We start from the raw sequence: 19107 nt of genomic DNA, 5'->3' as shown, positions 1-19107 counted from the left end.
GGAGACACCGTTGACATTACACAGAGACACTATTCCCTCTCTGGCAATCCTCACCTGGTACGTGAGTTATAACATCTTAAAGGGCCCTGCTACAGTACCTGCGCAAGCTGCAATTGGCGTCAATAACTAAAAACTATTAACATTGCGCCAGTGTGCAATTTCCCCAATCCGGTTTACTGCACATATGCATAATAATTTTTACCATCTACCCTCCTTGGTTTGGTGCCGGCAGAAGGATTGGATGCCTGCACCGGGGGTGGGAATTTGGAAGGGAGGAGTGTTCATACTTGAGCCACATTGATACAGACCCAGATCGACAACCAGCAGCTGACCGGTCCAGCGTATGAGGATGTACCGCCTGTGTAATGACCGGCGTCACGCACAGGGAGGGAAAAGGGAAAGCCCTGCCCAAGGGAGAGGGAAAGGTGGTGACCCCTGACTCACCTTGCGGCTGGCACCTGACTGCCCTGACGTCCCTAGACGGGTTCCTCACCCGTGCGGCGATCACGTGCCTAAACCCTGGCTATCCCTAAAATGAGCCCTAGATAGTGAACAGGCCGGTGGGATCGCTAGTCCGCACCACTGACACTAAGAGGGAAACACCAGGGAGAGGACAGACAATACAGACAAACACATACACCCAGGTGGGCGACCACAGCAGACCACAAAGGTCCAACAAGGATCCGGAGGGTAACGTTCTGGACCAACAACCAGAGAACGCAGCAACACAGCTCCAGAGGGTCAGTATAGAAGTCCAGGCAGGAAGCTCTATACCTGGAAACCAGAGAAGTGTGAGAGGGGAATATAAGGAAGTTGGGAGTGCTGGACAAGGAACAGCTGAGGAGAAGGAGCTACGGATCCCTGAGTGAGCCAAAAAGGGTTGCAAAGCAAACCCAGAAAGCTACCATAAGGAAACAGCCCTATCTTACATAGAGCGTGCAGCCAACCGCTGCGACTTCCTGACCCCGGGTATAACGGAGTCAGGCGTGGTTCTTGACACCCTCGTGACAGCCTGCCAGCCGGACATGATCACCTCAGAGGCGGCCACCGCAGTGCAGACTATGAGGTAGCACTAAGGGAGAAGAACTTTGTTACTGGCAGGCAGAAAAGCCACCGGTCTGCAGCGCCAGTGTCTGGGGAATCCAAATGGGAGGTCGGAGAACAGGACCCAGTTGGAGTGGACACAGGAGCTGCACCAGATGTCCGAGTTTTATGACCGCCAAATTACATCTCAAATAGGCAATACCATAACCAATACTTATATGTCCTACTAGATTTTACTGAAGCTGTGGCGCAACCGAAACAACAAGCGGACACATCATGTGGGATTTAAAATGGCCACAGCTTTATTGAATTATAACAACACATAACTTGTGAAAACGGTATACCTGCCACAGAGAGCCGCTTTGGGCACAATATCATAACCCAACTTCCAAGAGTCTCCAACTGAGAGATGAACCCGTTGGGTACCACGTCTCAGTATTACCTCCCCAAACTCCATAAGTTCTGGCCTCATAACCCTGCCAACGTCTTAAAGGTTAAACCTAACCTGAGAGACGGCCCCACGAGGCCAGAACCCAGTCAATACCATTCCGAAAATCCATATTCAATATATCTAGGCCTTTTGGGTTTGTGGACGCCATCCAGTCTTTTCAGGGAATTACCACCACTCTCAATCTCTCTATGTCTAATGGAAAAAAACACCCATGCAGTGGACAAACGCTATATTCAGTTTCAGCCGCAAACCAGGAAGATTTAGAAGTATTTCTGACCAAACCAGTGAAACGTCTTTGACTAGGGCACAACGTCTGGCTAAGGCCCCATTCACATGTCCGCAATTTCGTTCCGCATTTTGCGGAACGGAATTGTGGACCCATTCCGGGTCCGCATTTCCATTCCCTCAAAAAAATAAAACATGTCCTATTCTTGTCTGCAATTGTGGACAAGAATAGGCATATTCTATTAGAGCCGGCGAAGTGCGGTTCGCAAAATGCGGAACACACATTGCCATGTCTGTGTTTTGCGGATCCGTGGATCCGCAACGACGTGTGAATGGGACCTAAATCTACTGTTTTGGTTCTTTTAAGAGTGCAGGTCATTCCCCCCCATCATGTATAATAAGAATAAAGGAGTAAGGACAGAGATTCCGTATGTGGGCTACTTCTTAGTAAAACTGAGACCAACGAAAACCCCTGATGCCCCTCTATATCACCTGTACCTGCGACAGAGGGGAATCCTAAGTTGCTGCTGTAAGGACTCACAGCTGCTCGCTTGAGGCCCAGTATACAAAATAATGTCCTATGACCCACACCCGAACTGGCTATGTTCCATCTTGGGACGAATATGGCATTTGTATTGGTTAGATTTCCCACCACTTTTTTTTTTCGATCTCTACTTCAGACAAACTGTGTACAAAAGCCGTGGTTGTCAGCTCCTATCCAAATAGAATGTGTAGTGAAAAGGCATTTTTACAGCTCCGCCCGGCTACAACAGGCTGCTAGAATGTGGTCGAATTCATATAACGAAAGAGCTGAGCGTACAACGGGACAATACGACCATTTCCCTGCTGATCCATTTTTGGATTCGACAGCCAAGCAAGAATTGAATCAGAAAATAAACGGACATCAACTTTTTGGAAACTGCCTTTTAAATCGGTCCGTTGTGATATTAATTTGTTAATGTAAAAAGCGCCGAAAAATAAAAAGAGTGTTTCGAAAGAACCAGCACACGCACCTTGAAGGGCCAGTAGTAGCTGATTCAAAATGGCAGGGGAAATTGGTCGCCGTTTGTCCGTATTTGTGCAGGATTTATCGGCTTAATTATTATCTTTTATTATGTTTTTAACATTTTTTTTTAGGCCTTAAACAATTTTCTTATCCAAGAAATGGGAATGTACTCCCTCCCATTCCATTCATTGACACAGGTAAGCTAGTGCGAATTCCGGATTCTCTGTCGATTGCTTGTGACATCGAGCCATCAGAGCCAGGTGCTGTAATAGGATCAGAAGGTGGTAGGAGCTATGGATTGCTTCACCAGGTTCAACAATTCTCTGAAAACGATGTCCCACTGTGGAGACAGTGTATGGAGTTAGGTTCACTTCTAATTTATCAGCAACAAAATCTTAAACAAACAGAACGCTAGGTAATTGTGCTAATAGCAGCTACATCAGCTACATAGTGCTGCAAATAAACTAAGACCTGCGTGAGAGTCTGTAGTACAGGCTTAGGGCTTGTTCACACGACCGTTGCCCCTCCATTGACGTATTGCATTCACGTGAATGGGTCCGCAAATCCTGAGATGCGGTGCGGAATGGAACGGAAGCACAGAACAGAACCCCACGGAAACACTGCGGAGTGCTTCCTGGGGTTCCGTTCCGTGCCTCCGCACTGCAAAAAAGATAGACCTTGCTCTATCTTTTTGCGGAACGGAAGGATCGCGGACCCTATTCAAGTGAATGGGGTCGCAATCTGCAGGCGGCAGCCCCACGGCCAGTGCCCGTGCATTGCGGACCACAGCACGGGCACGGAGGGGCAACGGTCGTGTGAACAAGCCCTTAGGCAGCTATATAAACCTGAGTAGCCGAATAAGCCAAACGCCTGTATGTTTGTGTGCACAAATAATATTAAAAAGCTCTACAGAGTATATTTCTGAATATTAAGGGTTTACCAACAGGAAATGTTTAAATAAATATATATAAAAAAGAGGAACAAATTCCAGGATGGATTGCTTCAACCAGTTCAACATTTCTCTGAAAACGATGTCCCATAAGCAGGGTGACACTGCAGCTGCTGACTGCTCCGCATGTGGAGCCAGAATGCGGAACTTAATCATCTGGAAGGGGGGCAAAGAGAGTCTGCTATACCATTGCGTACCCTGGGAACTTGTTTTGGCTTATGTCTCATGCGGTTGTGGATGGGAGATCATGAATAGCAAAGTGCTGGTCTCATATTACCACTGATGAAGCTATACCATTGAATTGAACTGTGGAGACAGTGTATGGAGTTGGGTAGACTGCAGGGATCATCACACATAACAAACCCTCTGACACAAACCCCCTTTTCTTTTTCCGCGTTTAACTAGATTCTCCACCTTCCATACAAATAACGACTACACACCATTGTTTTGGGTTTAGTATGATTGGCCACAGCTTTATTAAATTAAACATTATGTCTATGCCCTTTAAGCCAACTACCGATGTTCTCTTTTTTTTTTTGAAAAAAAATCTTTATTGTTTTTCTGAGCCAAAAATGTGAATTCCATTACATATAGTTTAAAAATAACGGATAATAAATATAACAGTTTATAAATAACGGATAATCATACACCAATTCATATAGTTGACCCCATTATACCCACCCCCCACCCCTTGATTCACTGCTGCGGGATCCAGCCGTCTCCTGTTGCTACTCGTGGTCATTCCCCAATACCACAAACAGCCACGCTCTTTGGAGCGAAGAAAAGGTATCAAAGACCTGCCCCTTCCAGGACTACTCTGCTTTTCTTACCATTCTTCTATAAACATCAATGGTATCTATCCGAGCCCTCCACTCAAAGTAAGTAGGACTGTTTTTTGTGCCCCAATATTTAAGAATCAAGGCCTTTGCGGCCATGAAGCTCTCCAAAGAGATTCTAATCTGATAGGGCGTTAAATCCATATGGGAGAAAAGACCTAATATTGCCTGCGTAAAACAGCGGTTCAATTTAATCTTATATCTGCTATGTAGTTCTTCATAAATGCTGGTCCAAAATCCACTTATTTCTGGGCAATCCCATAGCAAGTGACCTAGACCAGCATTTTCAACCGAACACTTCCAACACGTATCCCTTCTTTCCCTATATACAGTTGCAAGAAAAAGTATGTGAACCCTTTGGAATGATATGGATTTCTGCACAAATTGGTCATAAAATGTGATCTGATCTTCATCTAAGTCACACCAATATACAATCACAGTCTGCTTAAACTAATAACACACAAAGAATTAAATGTTATCATGTTTTTATTGAACACACCATGTAAACATTCACAGTGCAGATGGAAAAAGTATGTGAACCCTTGGATTTAATAACTTGTTGAACCTCCTTTGGCAGCAATAACTTCAACCAAACGTTTCCTGTAGTTGCAGATCAGACGTGCACAACGGTCAGGAGTAATTCTTGACCATTCCTCTTTACAGAACTGTTTCAGTTCAGCAATATTCTTGGGATGTCTGGTGTGAATCGCTTTCTCGAGGTCATGACACAGCATCTCAATCGGGTTGAGGTCAGGACTCTGACTGGGCCACTCCAGAAGGCGTATTTTCTTCTGTTTAAGCCATTCTGTTGTTGATTTACTTCTATGCTTTGGGTCGTTGTCCTGTTGCAGCACCCATCTTCTGTTGACCTTCAGCTGATGGACAAATGGCCCTAAGTTCTCCTGCAAAATGTCTTGATAAACTTGGGAATTATTTTTTCCTTCGTTGATAGCAATCCGTCCAGGCCCTGACGCAGCAAAGCAGCCCCAAACCATGATGCCCCCACCACCATACTTCACAGTTGGGATGAGGTTTTGATGTTGGTGTGCTGTGCCTCTTTTTCTCCACACAGTGTTGTGTGTTTCTTCCAAACAACTCAACTTTGGTTTCATCTGTCCACAGAATATTTTGCCAGTACTGCTGTGGAACATCCAGGTGCTCTTGTGCAAACTGTAAACGTGCAGCAATGTTTTTTTGGACAGCAGTGGCTTCCTCTGTGGTCTCCTCCCATAAAATCCATTCTTGTTTAGTGTTTTACGTATCGTAGATTTGCTAACAGGGATGTTAGCATATGCCAGAGACTTTTGTAAGTCGTTATCTGACACTCTAGGATTCTTCTTCACCTTATTGAGCAGTCTGCGCTGTGCTCTTGCAGTCATCTTTACAGGACAGCAACTCCTAGGGAGAGTAGCAGCAGTGCTGAACTTTCTCCATTTATAGACAATTTGTCTTACCGTGGACTGATGAATAGCAAGGCTTTTGGAGATACTTTTATAACCCTTTCCAGCTTTATGCAAGTCAACAATTCTTAATTGTAGATCTTCTGAGAACTCTTTTGTGCAAGGCATCATTCACATCAGGCAATGCTTCTTGTGAAAAGCAAACCCAGAACTGGTGTGTGTTTTTTATAGGGCAGGGCAGCTGTAACCAAGACCTCCAATCTCATCTCATTGATTGGACTCCAGTTGGCTGACACCTCACTCCAATTAGCTCTTGGAAATGTCATTAGTCTAGGGGTTCACATACTTTTTCCACCTGCACTGTGAATGTTTACATGGTGTGTTCAATAAAAACATGGTAACATTTAATTCTTTGTGTGTTATTAGTTTAAGCAGACTGTGATTGTCTATTGTTGTGACTTAGATCAAGATCAGATCACATTTTATGACCAATTTGTGCAGAAATCCATATAATTCCAAAGGGTTCACATACTTTTTCTTGCAACTGTATTTTGGCGAGTAAGGCAGGGGAGTAATACAGGCGATGTACAATCCTAATGTATTGGCAGAATGGGGTGGCTCTACTAATCAATGGGGATGGGATGGTGCTCTATATCTCGGTGTGAACTCCACACACCAAAAGATTAATACAAAAAGATAGTTAAGGAAGATATGGCACTCATATATCCGGAAGACTGCTCAAACATTTAATTTTATTATATTCAAATATTCTGCAGGTCACAAATTACTAAAAATCATACATCTAAAATCAACATACAAGATACGTAAATTGTACTAGAAATACACAATAAAACCATTAAAACGTCACTAAAATTACGATTATTATGTTAAAGGCTGAGGAATAGGGTATACGTTGAACCTATGTGCCTAGCAGCAAATGTAGTCAGGTCATCGAATAAAGGTGATCGTTCAGGTTATCGATCAGACCATCACCATATATTCGATAACCACAAAAATTCAATAACCGCAATTCGCAATATGCTCTGGTTAACAGGTATAATAGTCATTCAAACCAGAATCTCGATTGGATGGTCACCAAATATTTGGCATTAATAATCGCCATTAAACATGTTGGAATGCATTTGTATAATTTTCCCAGATAGCAGGACGTGGTTTCAGTTCGATTATTGGCTGTGAGTTACAGGTGTTGTATCGATCCAACACTATATATTTGTTCGGCTCACAAAGTCAATATTTCGTTATAGAAACACTATCAATTTCACAGATTAGCTTGAATAATTTGGGATTCCAGCTCTCTGGTGGCGTCCCACCTCTTTATGAGCTGTACTACTCCCTTACCTCCAAAGCGCAATAAAGCCTTTCCTCTGGTCTCTGCTGTTTCAGCGTCCCTCGTGCTCAAATCCTGGGTTGTTCCAATTAAGGTGGAGTGGAACAGTGTGGCTCTAGGGAATTTCTTTAGTAGGCACGGGACAATCTGTTCTCAGCCAGCAGATAAGAGAGAGGTGCAGATCCTGGTGGTCTGTAGCGTACGCAGAAATGGTGGTATTGGAGGGTCCAAATTTCTACCAGACGCGTTTCGAAGTCTTATGGGTTCTGACTTCTTCATCCCTGACGTCACTCTGAAGCGCCCCGGGAGCCGCACGGACGGTAAGTATACTGCTCCCCCGCTCCCCACTACACTTTACCATGGCAAACAGGACTTTAGCGTCCTGGCAGCCATGGTAACCATTCAGAAAAAGCTAAATGTCGGATCCGGTAATGCGCCGAAACGACGTTTAGCTTAAGGCCGGATCCGGATTAATGCCTTTCAATGGGCATTAATTCCAGATCCGGCCTTGCGGCAAGTGTTCAGGATTTTTGGCGGGAGCAAAAAGCGCAGCATGCTGCGGTATTTTCTCCCGCCAAAAAACGTTCCGGTCCTGAACTGAAGACATCCTGATGCATCCTGAACGGATTTCTCTCCATTCAGAATGCATGGGGATAATCCTGATCAAGATACTTCTGGCATAGAGCCCCGACGATGGAACTCTATGCCGGAAAAGAACAACGCAAGTGTGAAAGAGCCCTAAACTATCTTGATGTACAATCCTAAACTGGATTAATCTATATTTTTGGGATATCGATGCTTTTTTTATATTTCAATATACTATATCCCAATCAACAGTACTTCCTACGCCTAATTCAGCTTCCCATCCTCCCTCGCTTTTAAATGTTGTTATTTCTCCTAAGCAGTCCCGAAATCTACGATATATTTGTGAGAGAGTGAGTTGTGTAACCCTAAATTTAAAACAGTAATCCAAGAAGGAGTTTGCCCTAGTGATCAAAGAATCTTTATCCTGGGTGTTCGTGTATGCGTGTCTAATTTGTGCATATCTATATCTATCTAGAGAAGTGACATTTATACCCTTTATTCAATCGTCAAAAGGGATAATACTTCCATGTGATATTATTTGGGTTAAATGGTTGATGCCACGTGAATCCCAATACTTATAATCTTCAATTAACCTAAACTCTTTTAAATTGTAATTGTGCCAAAGTGGAGTAAAAAGTGTGGGGCTGCTTACACCCAATATCTTTTTAGTTTTATTCCAGACCCTGTCTAACGTGTCACTGATTAAACACATTTTTTTTCTTTTTCTTTAGACTGTCTGATTCTGCATGCAAGAGGCTCTAAGACCAGGGCGAATATCAGAGGTGAAAGGGGACATCCCTGCCTAGTGCCTCGCTATGGGGGAACTGTTCTGAATCAATCCCATTTATTTTAACACTGGACCAGGAGTAGAGCAGCTATATCCATTTAGTGAAATGTTCACCCAAGTTCATTCTGGTCAGGGTTCCCCATAGGAAGGGCCACTCCACCCTTTCAAAATCTTTCTCGGCATCCAAAGACAGGATGGAGCGGTCCTCCCCATCCCCGACATATATGTTAAGAAAGGCTCTACGGATATTAGATTGTATATTTCTTTTTGGGATGAACCCCGTTTGATCCGGGTGGATAAGACAGTATATTACCCCCCCTCAACCTATTAGCGAGCAGTTTGGCAAGTATTTTGTAATCGGTATTGAGTAATGAAATTGGACGATACGATCCAACTTCGGTCTTATCTTTATCCTTTTTTTTTTTTTATCTATCTCATCCGAATGCAAGCTGTTGTACAGCAAGCATGAGGACCTCCCTTTCTTTCTTTGGGCACAGACTACCACCACAGCTGTGACAATTACCTTGGCAAACTGAGAACTCAGCCCCGGTCTACAGACCAGCGGCTATAAAAGTAAGTCAATGGACTTAAAAGGAAATAAACATTAATTCCATATAATGAAATCTAAACATAAAAGAAATACAAATATTATAAATAGAAAAGGGGTAGGGTGGGTGTTCCTCACGCTGACTCCCCGCTACAGGTAGGCAGTTATCACATCCCGTCTCTTTTATAAACTACCCAGCTCCCCCCCCATAACCTAACCGGCGGGAAAAGGGGGTGCAAATCCTCCAATCACTTTTCTTTCCTTCTCCGCTGCAGTCCCTGGCCCTTTCATTAACCATTTCATGGCCTTCTACACTTCTAATTTATCAGCAACAAAATCTTAAACAAACAGAACGCTAGGTAATTGTGCTAATAGCAGCTACATCAGCTTCATAGTGCTGCAAATAAACTAAGACCTGCGTGAGAGTCTGTAGTGCAGGCTTAGGGCTTGTTCACACGACTGTTGCCCCTCCGTTGCCGTATTATGCATACGGTGGGTCCGCAATACACGGGGCACAGGCCGTGTGCATTCCGCATCATGGATGCGGACCCATTCACTTGAATGGCTCTGCAAATCCGGAGATGCGGTCCGGAATGGAAGCACGGAACGGAACCCCACGGAAGCACTACGGAGTGCTTCCTGGGGTTCCGTCCCGTGCCTCCGCACCGCAAAAAGATAGAACTTGTTCTATCTTTTTGCGGAACGGACGGATCGCGGACCCCATTCAAGTGAATGGGGTCGCGATCTGCATGCGGCAGCCCCATGGCCAGTGCCCGTGCATTGCGGACCGCAATTTGCGGTCCACTGCACGGGCACGGAGGGGCAACGGTCGTGTGAACAAGCCCTTAGGCAGCTACATAAAACTGAGTAGCCGAATAAGCCAAACGCCTGTATGTTTGTGTGCACAAATAATATTAAAAAGCTCTACAGAGTATATTTCTGAATATTAAGGGTTTACCAGCAGGAAATGTTTAAATAAATATATATAAAAAAGAGGAACAAATTCCAGGATGGATTGCTTCAACCAGTTCAACATTTCTCTGAAAACGATGTGCCATAAGCAGGGTGACACTGCAGCTGCTGACTGCTCCACATGTGGAGCCAGACTGCGGAACTTAAAGGGAACCTGTCACCAGGATTTTGGGTATAGAACTGAGGACATGGGTTGCTAGATGGCCTCTAGCACATCCGCAATACCCAGTCCCCATAGCTCTGTGTGCTTTTATTGTGTATAAAAACCGATATGATTCATATGCAAATTAACCTGAGATGAGTTTTTTTTACACAATAAAAGCACACAGAGCTATGGGGACTGGGTATTGCGGATGTGCTAGCGGCCATCTAGCAACCCATGACCTCAGTTCTATACCCAAAATCCCGCTGACAGGTTCCCTTTAATCATCTGGAAGGGGGGCAAAGAGAGTCTGCTATACCATTGCGTACCCTGGGAACTTGTCTTGCCTTAGGCCTCATGCACACGGCCGTGGCCGTATTGCAGCCTGCAGACGGCGAGTCCGCAATATGTGGGCACCGGCCATGTGCTCCCTGCATCGCGGATGTGGACCCATTCACTTGAATGGGTCCGCAATCTGGAGCTGCAGTGCAGAACGGAGGCACGGAACCCCACGGAAGCACTATGGAGTGCTTCCGTGGTGTTTCTGTCCGTGCCTCCTCATTGCAAAAAAATAGAACATGTTCTATTTTTCTTTTGCGGTGCGGATGGATCACGGACCCATTCATGTTGACCGGCCACCGCACAGATGTTGCACATGCATTGGGGACCGCAAAAGGGCTCTATGCCGGAAAATAACTGATCAGGCATATCCCAATGCATTCTGAATGGATAGAAATCCGTTCAGTTTGCATCAGTATGCCTTCCGTTCAGTCACTGTCATGCGTTTTGGCCGGACATAATACAGCAGCATGCTGCGGTATTATGTCCGTCCAAAATGCCTGATCAGTCGCCAGAATGCCGGCATTAATTCCCATTGACTTGCATTAGTGCCGGATCCGGCATTGCAAAACAACTGAAGGACGGATCCGTCCTTCCTGTCTCCGCATGCGCAGACCGGGAAAACTGTGAAAAAGACTGCAAGACGAATCCGTCCATCCGCATGACAATTGAAAGAAAAGGTATCCCACGGCGCAAAAACCACCCAGTAGTTGGAGTGATAAGGTTATTAATTTATTTCGGCAAGTGGTACAACGCGTTTCGGGGTTTAACCCCTTCTTCAGGTACAATTAGCTTGCATACATACAGATAGAATTGCATACATATAAATACAATGTAAAAAAACGCCAAAAACACACAAGGGGCGGGGTAGGGGCGGGTCAGTGGGCGGTACTAGGCAGGCTCTCAAGCTTATGTGAGCCGATGGGTTAAAAAGCCTTTGATACCTTTCAAACTTATTTTTAATACATAGGCTTGGTGTCCCTATTCAAGGGCAGATCAAACCTGGTGTTGCGATTTCTACTATTTGGTTATGGTACAAGGAAAGTTATAACGAAGTTTGAGGTGGTGCAGGACCTTGTGTTTTCATTTGTAATGGTCACATGATCTTACCATGTGACCGTCGTCAGAGTAGGATCATGGGCGTTCCTGCAGGCCCTGGTGATGTCATCCAATGCGGTCACATGGCTGTACCATGTGACCGCCGTCTAAAGGAGATCATAGGCATATGAGGGGGGCGGCCGCTGGAAGCGATGGGCGGTCGCATGAGGCAGCGGCCGGTCACATGCTGGGAGGCGTCGCACTCCGTCTCTTAGCAACCGGAAGCTACTGTTGCGTCAGAGAGGGGGAGTGTCGAATCGAGCTGACTGAGGAGCGGTACGTTCGTACTGTACAGACTGGAAACGATGGGACCTTTGTTATAAACCTGATTTAGGGATAAAAAGAGATAAATAGATGCATAGCAATAAAAACCAGTAGTTAAAACTATTGGAACTAGTATTGGGCTTGTATTATAGATTTGATTAATCAATGGGTCAGAGGGTGAATACCCACGAATACCATAAGATAAATCAATGAATAAATAGATAAATAACATTAAAAGCATGTGTAGATAGGATTTAAAATAAAAACCTCATGAAACTTATGTCGGGCTATATTGTGGAAATAAATAATAGTGGGTTAGGGGGTGGATATCCGATTAGATGTGAACTGGATTATGGTGGATGTATGGTATTGATGAATGTACCATTCCTAATCGCTTCTTGGGAATAGCGGAAAGCAGGGTATAAAGAAAGCTATTATGTGAGATTGCTACATCGCTAAAGTGTCCGCTTTATTGGATAGCCGATTTTTGTTGGCTAAAAGGGGGGTCCTTGACGGGACCTCTAGAGACAAACGATTTGGTGGGGGGGGGGAGGGGGTTTGTGGTCCACAGGTGATATGGGAGGGGGGAGGGGAAATGGGACCTATCAGGGAAAGGGGGGGATATGTTGGGGCTGGGGTATTTGCATAAAACTCAACACGGTGTGATGGATTTCATAAATTGATTTCAAAAGCCTCATTCAGACCGTAAGGGTTGAGGCAGTTTAATTTGTAGATCCAGAACATTTCGCGTTTCCTTAATGTCTGAATAATATTGTATCCGTTGGATCGGACTTGCTCGATCGGGGTAACCGTGAATCCCAAAAAAGAGCCTTGGTGGTGGACAGTAGCATGTCTGGAGATACTATGCTGTAGGAATTTTTTCTTCACATTGGATCTGTGTTTGTTAAGTCGGTTGCGCAAGGTCTGTATGGTGCGCCCTACATAATGAAGATTACAGGGACACGTGATGAGGTAGATGATGTTGGATGATCCACAGTTTAGTTCGTCCTTGATTTTGAACAATTCATCATTTCGGCCCGTGAAAGAGGTGGTGTTATTTATTGATCTGCAGCAGAGGCATCTTGGTTGGTTATATCTATAGCTCCCCGGGGTCTTAATATCAGCTTGGCTGCCTACGTCTTTACGTTTGTTCTTCAATTTACTGGGAGCTAGCATATTTTTTAATGTTTTTGCTCGTCTGAATACTAGAGACGGTTGTTTCGTTATTTCAGAGTTCAGGAAGGGATCTTTTCTAAGGATATACCAATGTCTGGACAGAATTTTACGGATATCTGTGTGGTTGCTGTTAAAGGTGGTTAAAAAGTTGGTATTGTGGTATTTGATATCATTTTGTTTCTTATTTCCTGCCAGACATTCCACTTGTGTGAGTGTTTTTGCCTTATTAAAAGCTGTATCTATGACATCCGTCGGATAGCCCTTTTGTATAAATCTGGACCGGATTACGTTACTTTGTGTGACGAAATCTTCGTCCCTAGAGCAATTCCGCCTAATTCGCTTGAATTGACTATACGGAATATTCTTCTTCCACTTTTTGAAATGTTCGCTTGAATAATCCAAATAGCTGTTGCAGTCCACTTCTTTAAAAAATGTTCGTGTGTTGATTGATCCATCATTTGTATGTAGCTCTAGGTCAAGATATTCTGCTTTGGATTTGTCACTTGAGCCTGAGAAGGTGAGACCCCAGTTGGTGGAATTTAGGTCCTTGATAAAATCATTTATTGTTAAAATGTCGCCTTCCCAAATTAAAATCAAATCGTCGATATAACGACGATAAAAAATTATATTCTGTGTCCAATATTTTGATTTATAGATAAAAGTGTCCTCCAAAGCCCCCATAAAAAGATTAGCGAAACGCGTACCCATCGCGGTTCCTTTGGTCTGTAAATATAGATTCTCTTCAAACTTAAAAATATTATGAGTCAGGATAAAATCAATACTTCTTAGGATAAAATCATTTTGTTCCGCTGGTAGATGGTTGTCGGTATCTAAAAAGCTTTTGACGCATTTGATACCCAGTTCGTGCTTGATATTCGAGTAAAGTGATGTAACGTCTAGAGTCAGCCAATGGTATGTTTCTTTCCATTTGATATTCCGTAAAAGTTGTATTAGGGTAGTAGAATCTCTCAGATAGGATGGTAATTGTACTACATATTTTTGTAGGAGGATATCGACATAATGGGATAAATTGCACGTGAGTGAGGAAATTCCTGAGATAATGGGACGGCCAGGGGGATTTGAGATGCTCTTATGGATTTTGGGTAAATGGTAAAAGGTGGCAATAACTGGGTTTGTGATAAGGATGTAATTATGTTCCTTTTTGCTCAGGATATGGGATGCTGAATTGATAAGAGCTTTGAATGACAGTTGGTGTTCCATGAGAGGGTTTTCGGTCAACTGTTGGTAATATTCCGTGTCGGACAGAATCCGGTTCGCCTCCTTGATATAGTCATTCCTATCCTGAAGGACGATACCACCTCCTTTGTCCGCGTTGCGAATTATTAGGTCCGGATTATCCTTGAGCTGTTTGATGGCCAGTTTCTCTTTAGCACTGAGGTTGTGTTTCTCAATTTGTAATTTATCGACTGATCTAAAATCATGACTGGCGGAGAGACAGATCCGTTGTTGCAATGCATTTGTAGACGGATCCGCACCCGGATCCGTCTACAAATGCTGTCAGTTGTCACACTGATCGGCGGATCCGGCAGGCAGCTCTGACGACGGAACTGCCTGCCGGATCACACTAACGCTAGTGTGAAAGTACCCTAAGGCTAGTCATGACCTCTGTGGCCTCTATACAGAGGCCCCGAAAGTCACTGACAAGAGCTCTGCAGATTGCAGGCAGCTCACTCAGACTCAGAGGGTGAGGATGTGAGAGAGTTGGGGAGATGCAGCTGCAGGGATTTCTGGGTAGACTGTCCGAGAGAGATACTGTAGGTAGGATTATAAGTCAATTAAGTGAAGAGCTGCCGCCTCCTACCCCCTGTTCACCTGAGAGGCAGTCAGAATGGATGGCCCAGTGGCCGTATGACTCTGTTCTCTGAGCTCAGCCAACGGCCAAGGACACAGAACAGAGTTAAACATTTACAGGGCAGTGTCTGGGTGACTTTGAGACAAGAATCTGTTACTGTTAATTATCGCTGTTCTAGCCTGAGTCTCTGCATCAACATTACACTAGCCCAACAGCGCTCCGCTATCCCCACAAACCGCTTAAAGGGATTCTCTGGTATTTTTATATTGATGGCCTATCCTCATGATAGGTCATCAATATAAGATTGGGAGTTTAACTCCCGGTACGCACGCCGATCAGCTGTTTGAGCAAGCCGCTGAGCTCACCAGAGGTCCAACGAGCACTGTGGCTTTCTCACAGCTCACCAAACACAGTGTCGTCCATTGGATATTGGCTTTGCTTTGTATTGCAGCTGAGCCTCATTTATTTAAATTGGACTGAGCTGCACCTAGGCCATGTGACCGACGACCGTGACATCACATGACCTAGAAAGAGGTCCTGTGTGCTCCTTGCCTCTTCATACCGCTGATCGTTGGAAGTCGGACCCCCACCAATCTGATATTGATGACCTATCCTAAGGTTCAAAACTCAAAATATAATCAAACCATTGGTGTCAATAACACCCTCTTTTTAGCTGAGTAATCCTGACCGGTATTTTCTGTACAACCCACCTATTTATACAGACACGGGGTCTGACTCAGGGGTTAATTTTACCCATGTCTCAAAAAATCTTGTCCCTTGTGGGGGATGGAGGTGTCTTTCCTTTCTATAAGAGTACAGCTACACAGAGAGGTTGCAAGTGCCAGGTGTTGAGTGCTCAAGTATCGCAGCGTAGCAAGGCAGCCACAGAAATGAATGAGGTCGCAGTGCATTTTACCAGTTTGCCGCGACCATGGCCCCAGAATCACAAAAAAGTCAACATTGCTGATTTTTTACAATCCTGAGGTCGCAGTCGCGGCAAATGTGCTGAGACCCCATTAATTCTGTGGCTTCCCTCCTACACTGCCATACTTGGGTGTGCTACATAGGTCGCACTCGCACCCAAAATCGCTGTATAGCTGTACCCTAACTGGTGCAGAAAAGATTTCCATGTTCAATGTTTTCTTTCTTTCTTTATACTGCACACGGGGGAAGGGAGGGAAGCGCTCAGTTTCACTTTCAGGCTGCATTTTTAGTAACAGCAGAAATCAGGCCGTTTACAGGAAATGTGTGCAGGGAGGAGGGAGGAGGGAGATCGGCAGGCTGAGGATAAGAGCACAGAGCTTCTAGGAAGAAATAGAGCATTATACAATGGTCAATTTAGGGTACGGCTACAGGGCAGCATGTCGACTCTCTTATCACATGACATTTCATTTAATGATTGTCAATGGTGTCGCAATGCAATGTGATATGCTGTGACTGCAAGGTTATAGTCGCAAAATTTTTTGACTTTGCTGGACTTTGCGTCACAGGTCAGATGTAAGCATTTTTTTCCCTTTGAGTTAGGTCCTAGGGATATATGAATATCCAAAATAAGGGGGTGCACTCAGGGCCAGTTTTAGACAAAATGTGGCCCTGGACAAAATCAAAAGAGGGCGCCCACATTTTGTAATAATGTGCTAAAAACACAGTCCGACACCCCCGCCGATCAGCTATTTGAGGAGACGGTTAGTGCTGTTCACTGCTGCTGTCCCATAGACATACAGCAGCAGAGCAGGAAGAGAGAAGGGATACGACACGTGCGCACAGCGCATGCCGTCTTCTCAAACAGCTGATCGTCGGGAGTGTCGGGTGTCAGACCCCCTGTAACGTTATCTACCGTTGGCGACATCCTTCTCCCCTGGTCAGCGTGGCGCTGTAGAGCTGCTCCACAGACTTCCAAGCCGAGTTGCGATTTCCAGTAGCTGTGCAGCTCTTACAGGAGCTAGTAGTGATATAGCTGTTCCCTACAACACGATACGAGGCTGCGAGTTGAGGGTAAGAAGATCAACATTTATTGGTGCCACCCTTGGCCGTATATACAAGTCTCCTGGTGGCCACCCGACAGCTTAGGGAGGGTGGGCAGGGACTGGTGGTCCCCTTCCCCTACCTTTGTTTAAGGGTTACCCCTGGCCCCTGTTCAACAGAGACAAGTTTCGGGTTAGTAAGGGGTTAATTCATAGATCTGGTTCGGGGGAGAGGAGGCGGGGGTCTAGCAGGGTATATAAGGCCCTATCCCGCCTCTTCTCTTCCTCTTTAAGCGGAAGCACTGTGTCCCTCCCTCCCTCCCTTAAGGTTGGCAGTTATGTTTATAATTTTTGATTTTCGGGTCTTCATATGTGGTTTCAGTTGGAATCTTTTATGTGGGCAAGGTACATGCCTGGTTGAATTTGTAAGTCACAGCTGGCGGGAGGTTAATACAACTGAGAGGTGTTGGAGGCAAATGGGTGGAACTGCCCGCTGGGAGACCAGCGGCTGGCAGATCACACGGTTCTGGTGTTTATGGTTTTGCCGTTTGAATAATTAGCTGTGGCCGATTACCACACAACAACAATAAAGTGGTTAAAAGAAGAGCAGTGTCAGTGTCCTTATTTGAAGGGGTTTCTTGGTATTGGTAAGGGGCCAGAAGTAGAATGGGGTTTAACCCCTCCCCTTTTTTCCTGGTTTATACCGACAGTCATGGAAGGGGACCTCCCCTGTGGACCTGATGGAGAACTGCGTGACAAACACACAGACCAATGGAAATAATCACACAATCCGGGACATTCCCACACAATGTCTCCCCTCTGCCTGGGAGATAATCAGGTTAGACACTGTAGGTATCCTAATCATCTCCAGACAGTAAAACCACATTGTGTATAAAGACTCCCATACAGGACGTACAATGTCTTCCCTCTGACTGGGAGATAATTAGGTCAGACACTGTAGGTAACTCAATCATCTCCAGACAGCAAACCACATTTTTTTTATAACGCATTAAAAAGTACCCCAAAATCCACAATATTCCAACAGACGAACAGAGGGCTTCTGTTACACCCCCGTTAATCTAATATTGATTACCTATCCTGAAGATAGGTCATCAATATGAAAAAAAAACAGAGAACCTCTTGAAGCTTCCCCCAATACTGTGCCTGTTGTGCTCCCCCCCCATGTCCACAAACACTATACTATACTATACACCCAGATTGCCCTCATTAGTAACGGTGCCCCCAATAGTGATAATACCCCCCAAGATAGCCCCCATTAGTAGCAATGTCCTCCATTTTGTGTCAAATAATAATAACGCCCGTACAGTACTCTAGTAGTAATAATATAACCATAATGCTCCCAGTGGCTCTAATGTCCCCCTGTAGTGCCCCCTACTAGTTCCAATATATAATGCACCCCCCATAGTGCCAGAGTATATATAATGTTCCCCCCGTAGTGCCAGTATATAATGCTCCTCCATTCCTCCCCAGTAGTGCCAAGTTTATATAATGATCTCCTTCCCCCCATCCCTGGTGCCCCCAGCAGTGTGGACATTTAGTTTAAAAAAAACAACAACCTGCCCCCCCATCCCCCCACCACTGTCTGTGATACAGACCACAGTTTTATCTGTGGCTTGTTTTGCTCCGTCCCGATGCATGCGGTCCCAATGACATCACCGCTCCTGCTCCAGGTCTCACGTGATGACGTCACCATGCAAGACCCAGAGCAGGAGGTTGCAGTGATGTCATTGTGGATTCTTACTCTGTTCTAATGCCTCACAGGCTTGAGGCCTAGGCTACTTTCACACCAGCGTTGTTGCTGGATCCAGCAGGGTTCAGCAAAAACACTTCCGTTACTGATAATACAACCATCTGCATCCGTTATGAATGGATCCGGTTGTATTATCTGTAACATAGCCAAGACATTTTTCTATTGTGGCAGATTGTGTTTTGTTCCGCATCCCAGGACGGGAAGCAAACCGCAGCATGCTGCGGTTTTCTCTCCGTTATGAGAACGGAACGGAATGTATTTTGGAGCATTCCGTTCTGGTCGGTTACGTTTTGTCCCTATTGACAATGAATCCTATGACGGATCTCAATACCTGAAAATGGTAACGCTAGTGTGAAAGTAGAACTAGCGGGCTGAGGCTTGTGAAGTTGG

This window comes from Bufo bufo, chromosome 9, assembly GCF_905171765.1.
Source record: "Bufo bufo chromosome 9, aBufBuf1.1, whole genome shotgun sequence".
NCBI classification, from domain to species: Eukaryota; Metazoa; Chordata; class Amphibia; order Anura; family Bufonidae; genus Bufo; species Bufo bufo.
The sequence above is the reverse complement of the archived record's forward strand: the minus strand, read 5'-3'. Positions refer to the sequence as shown.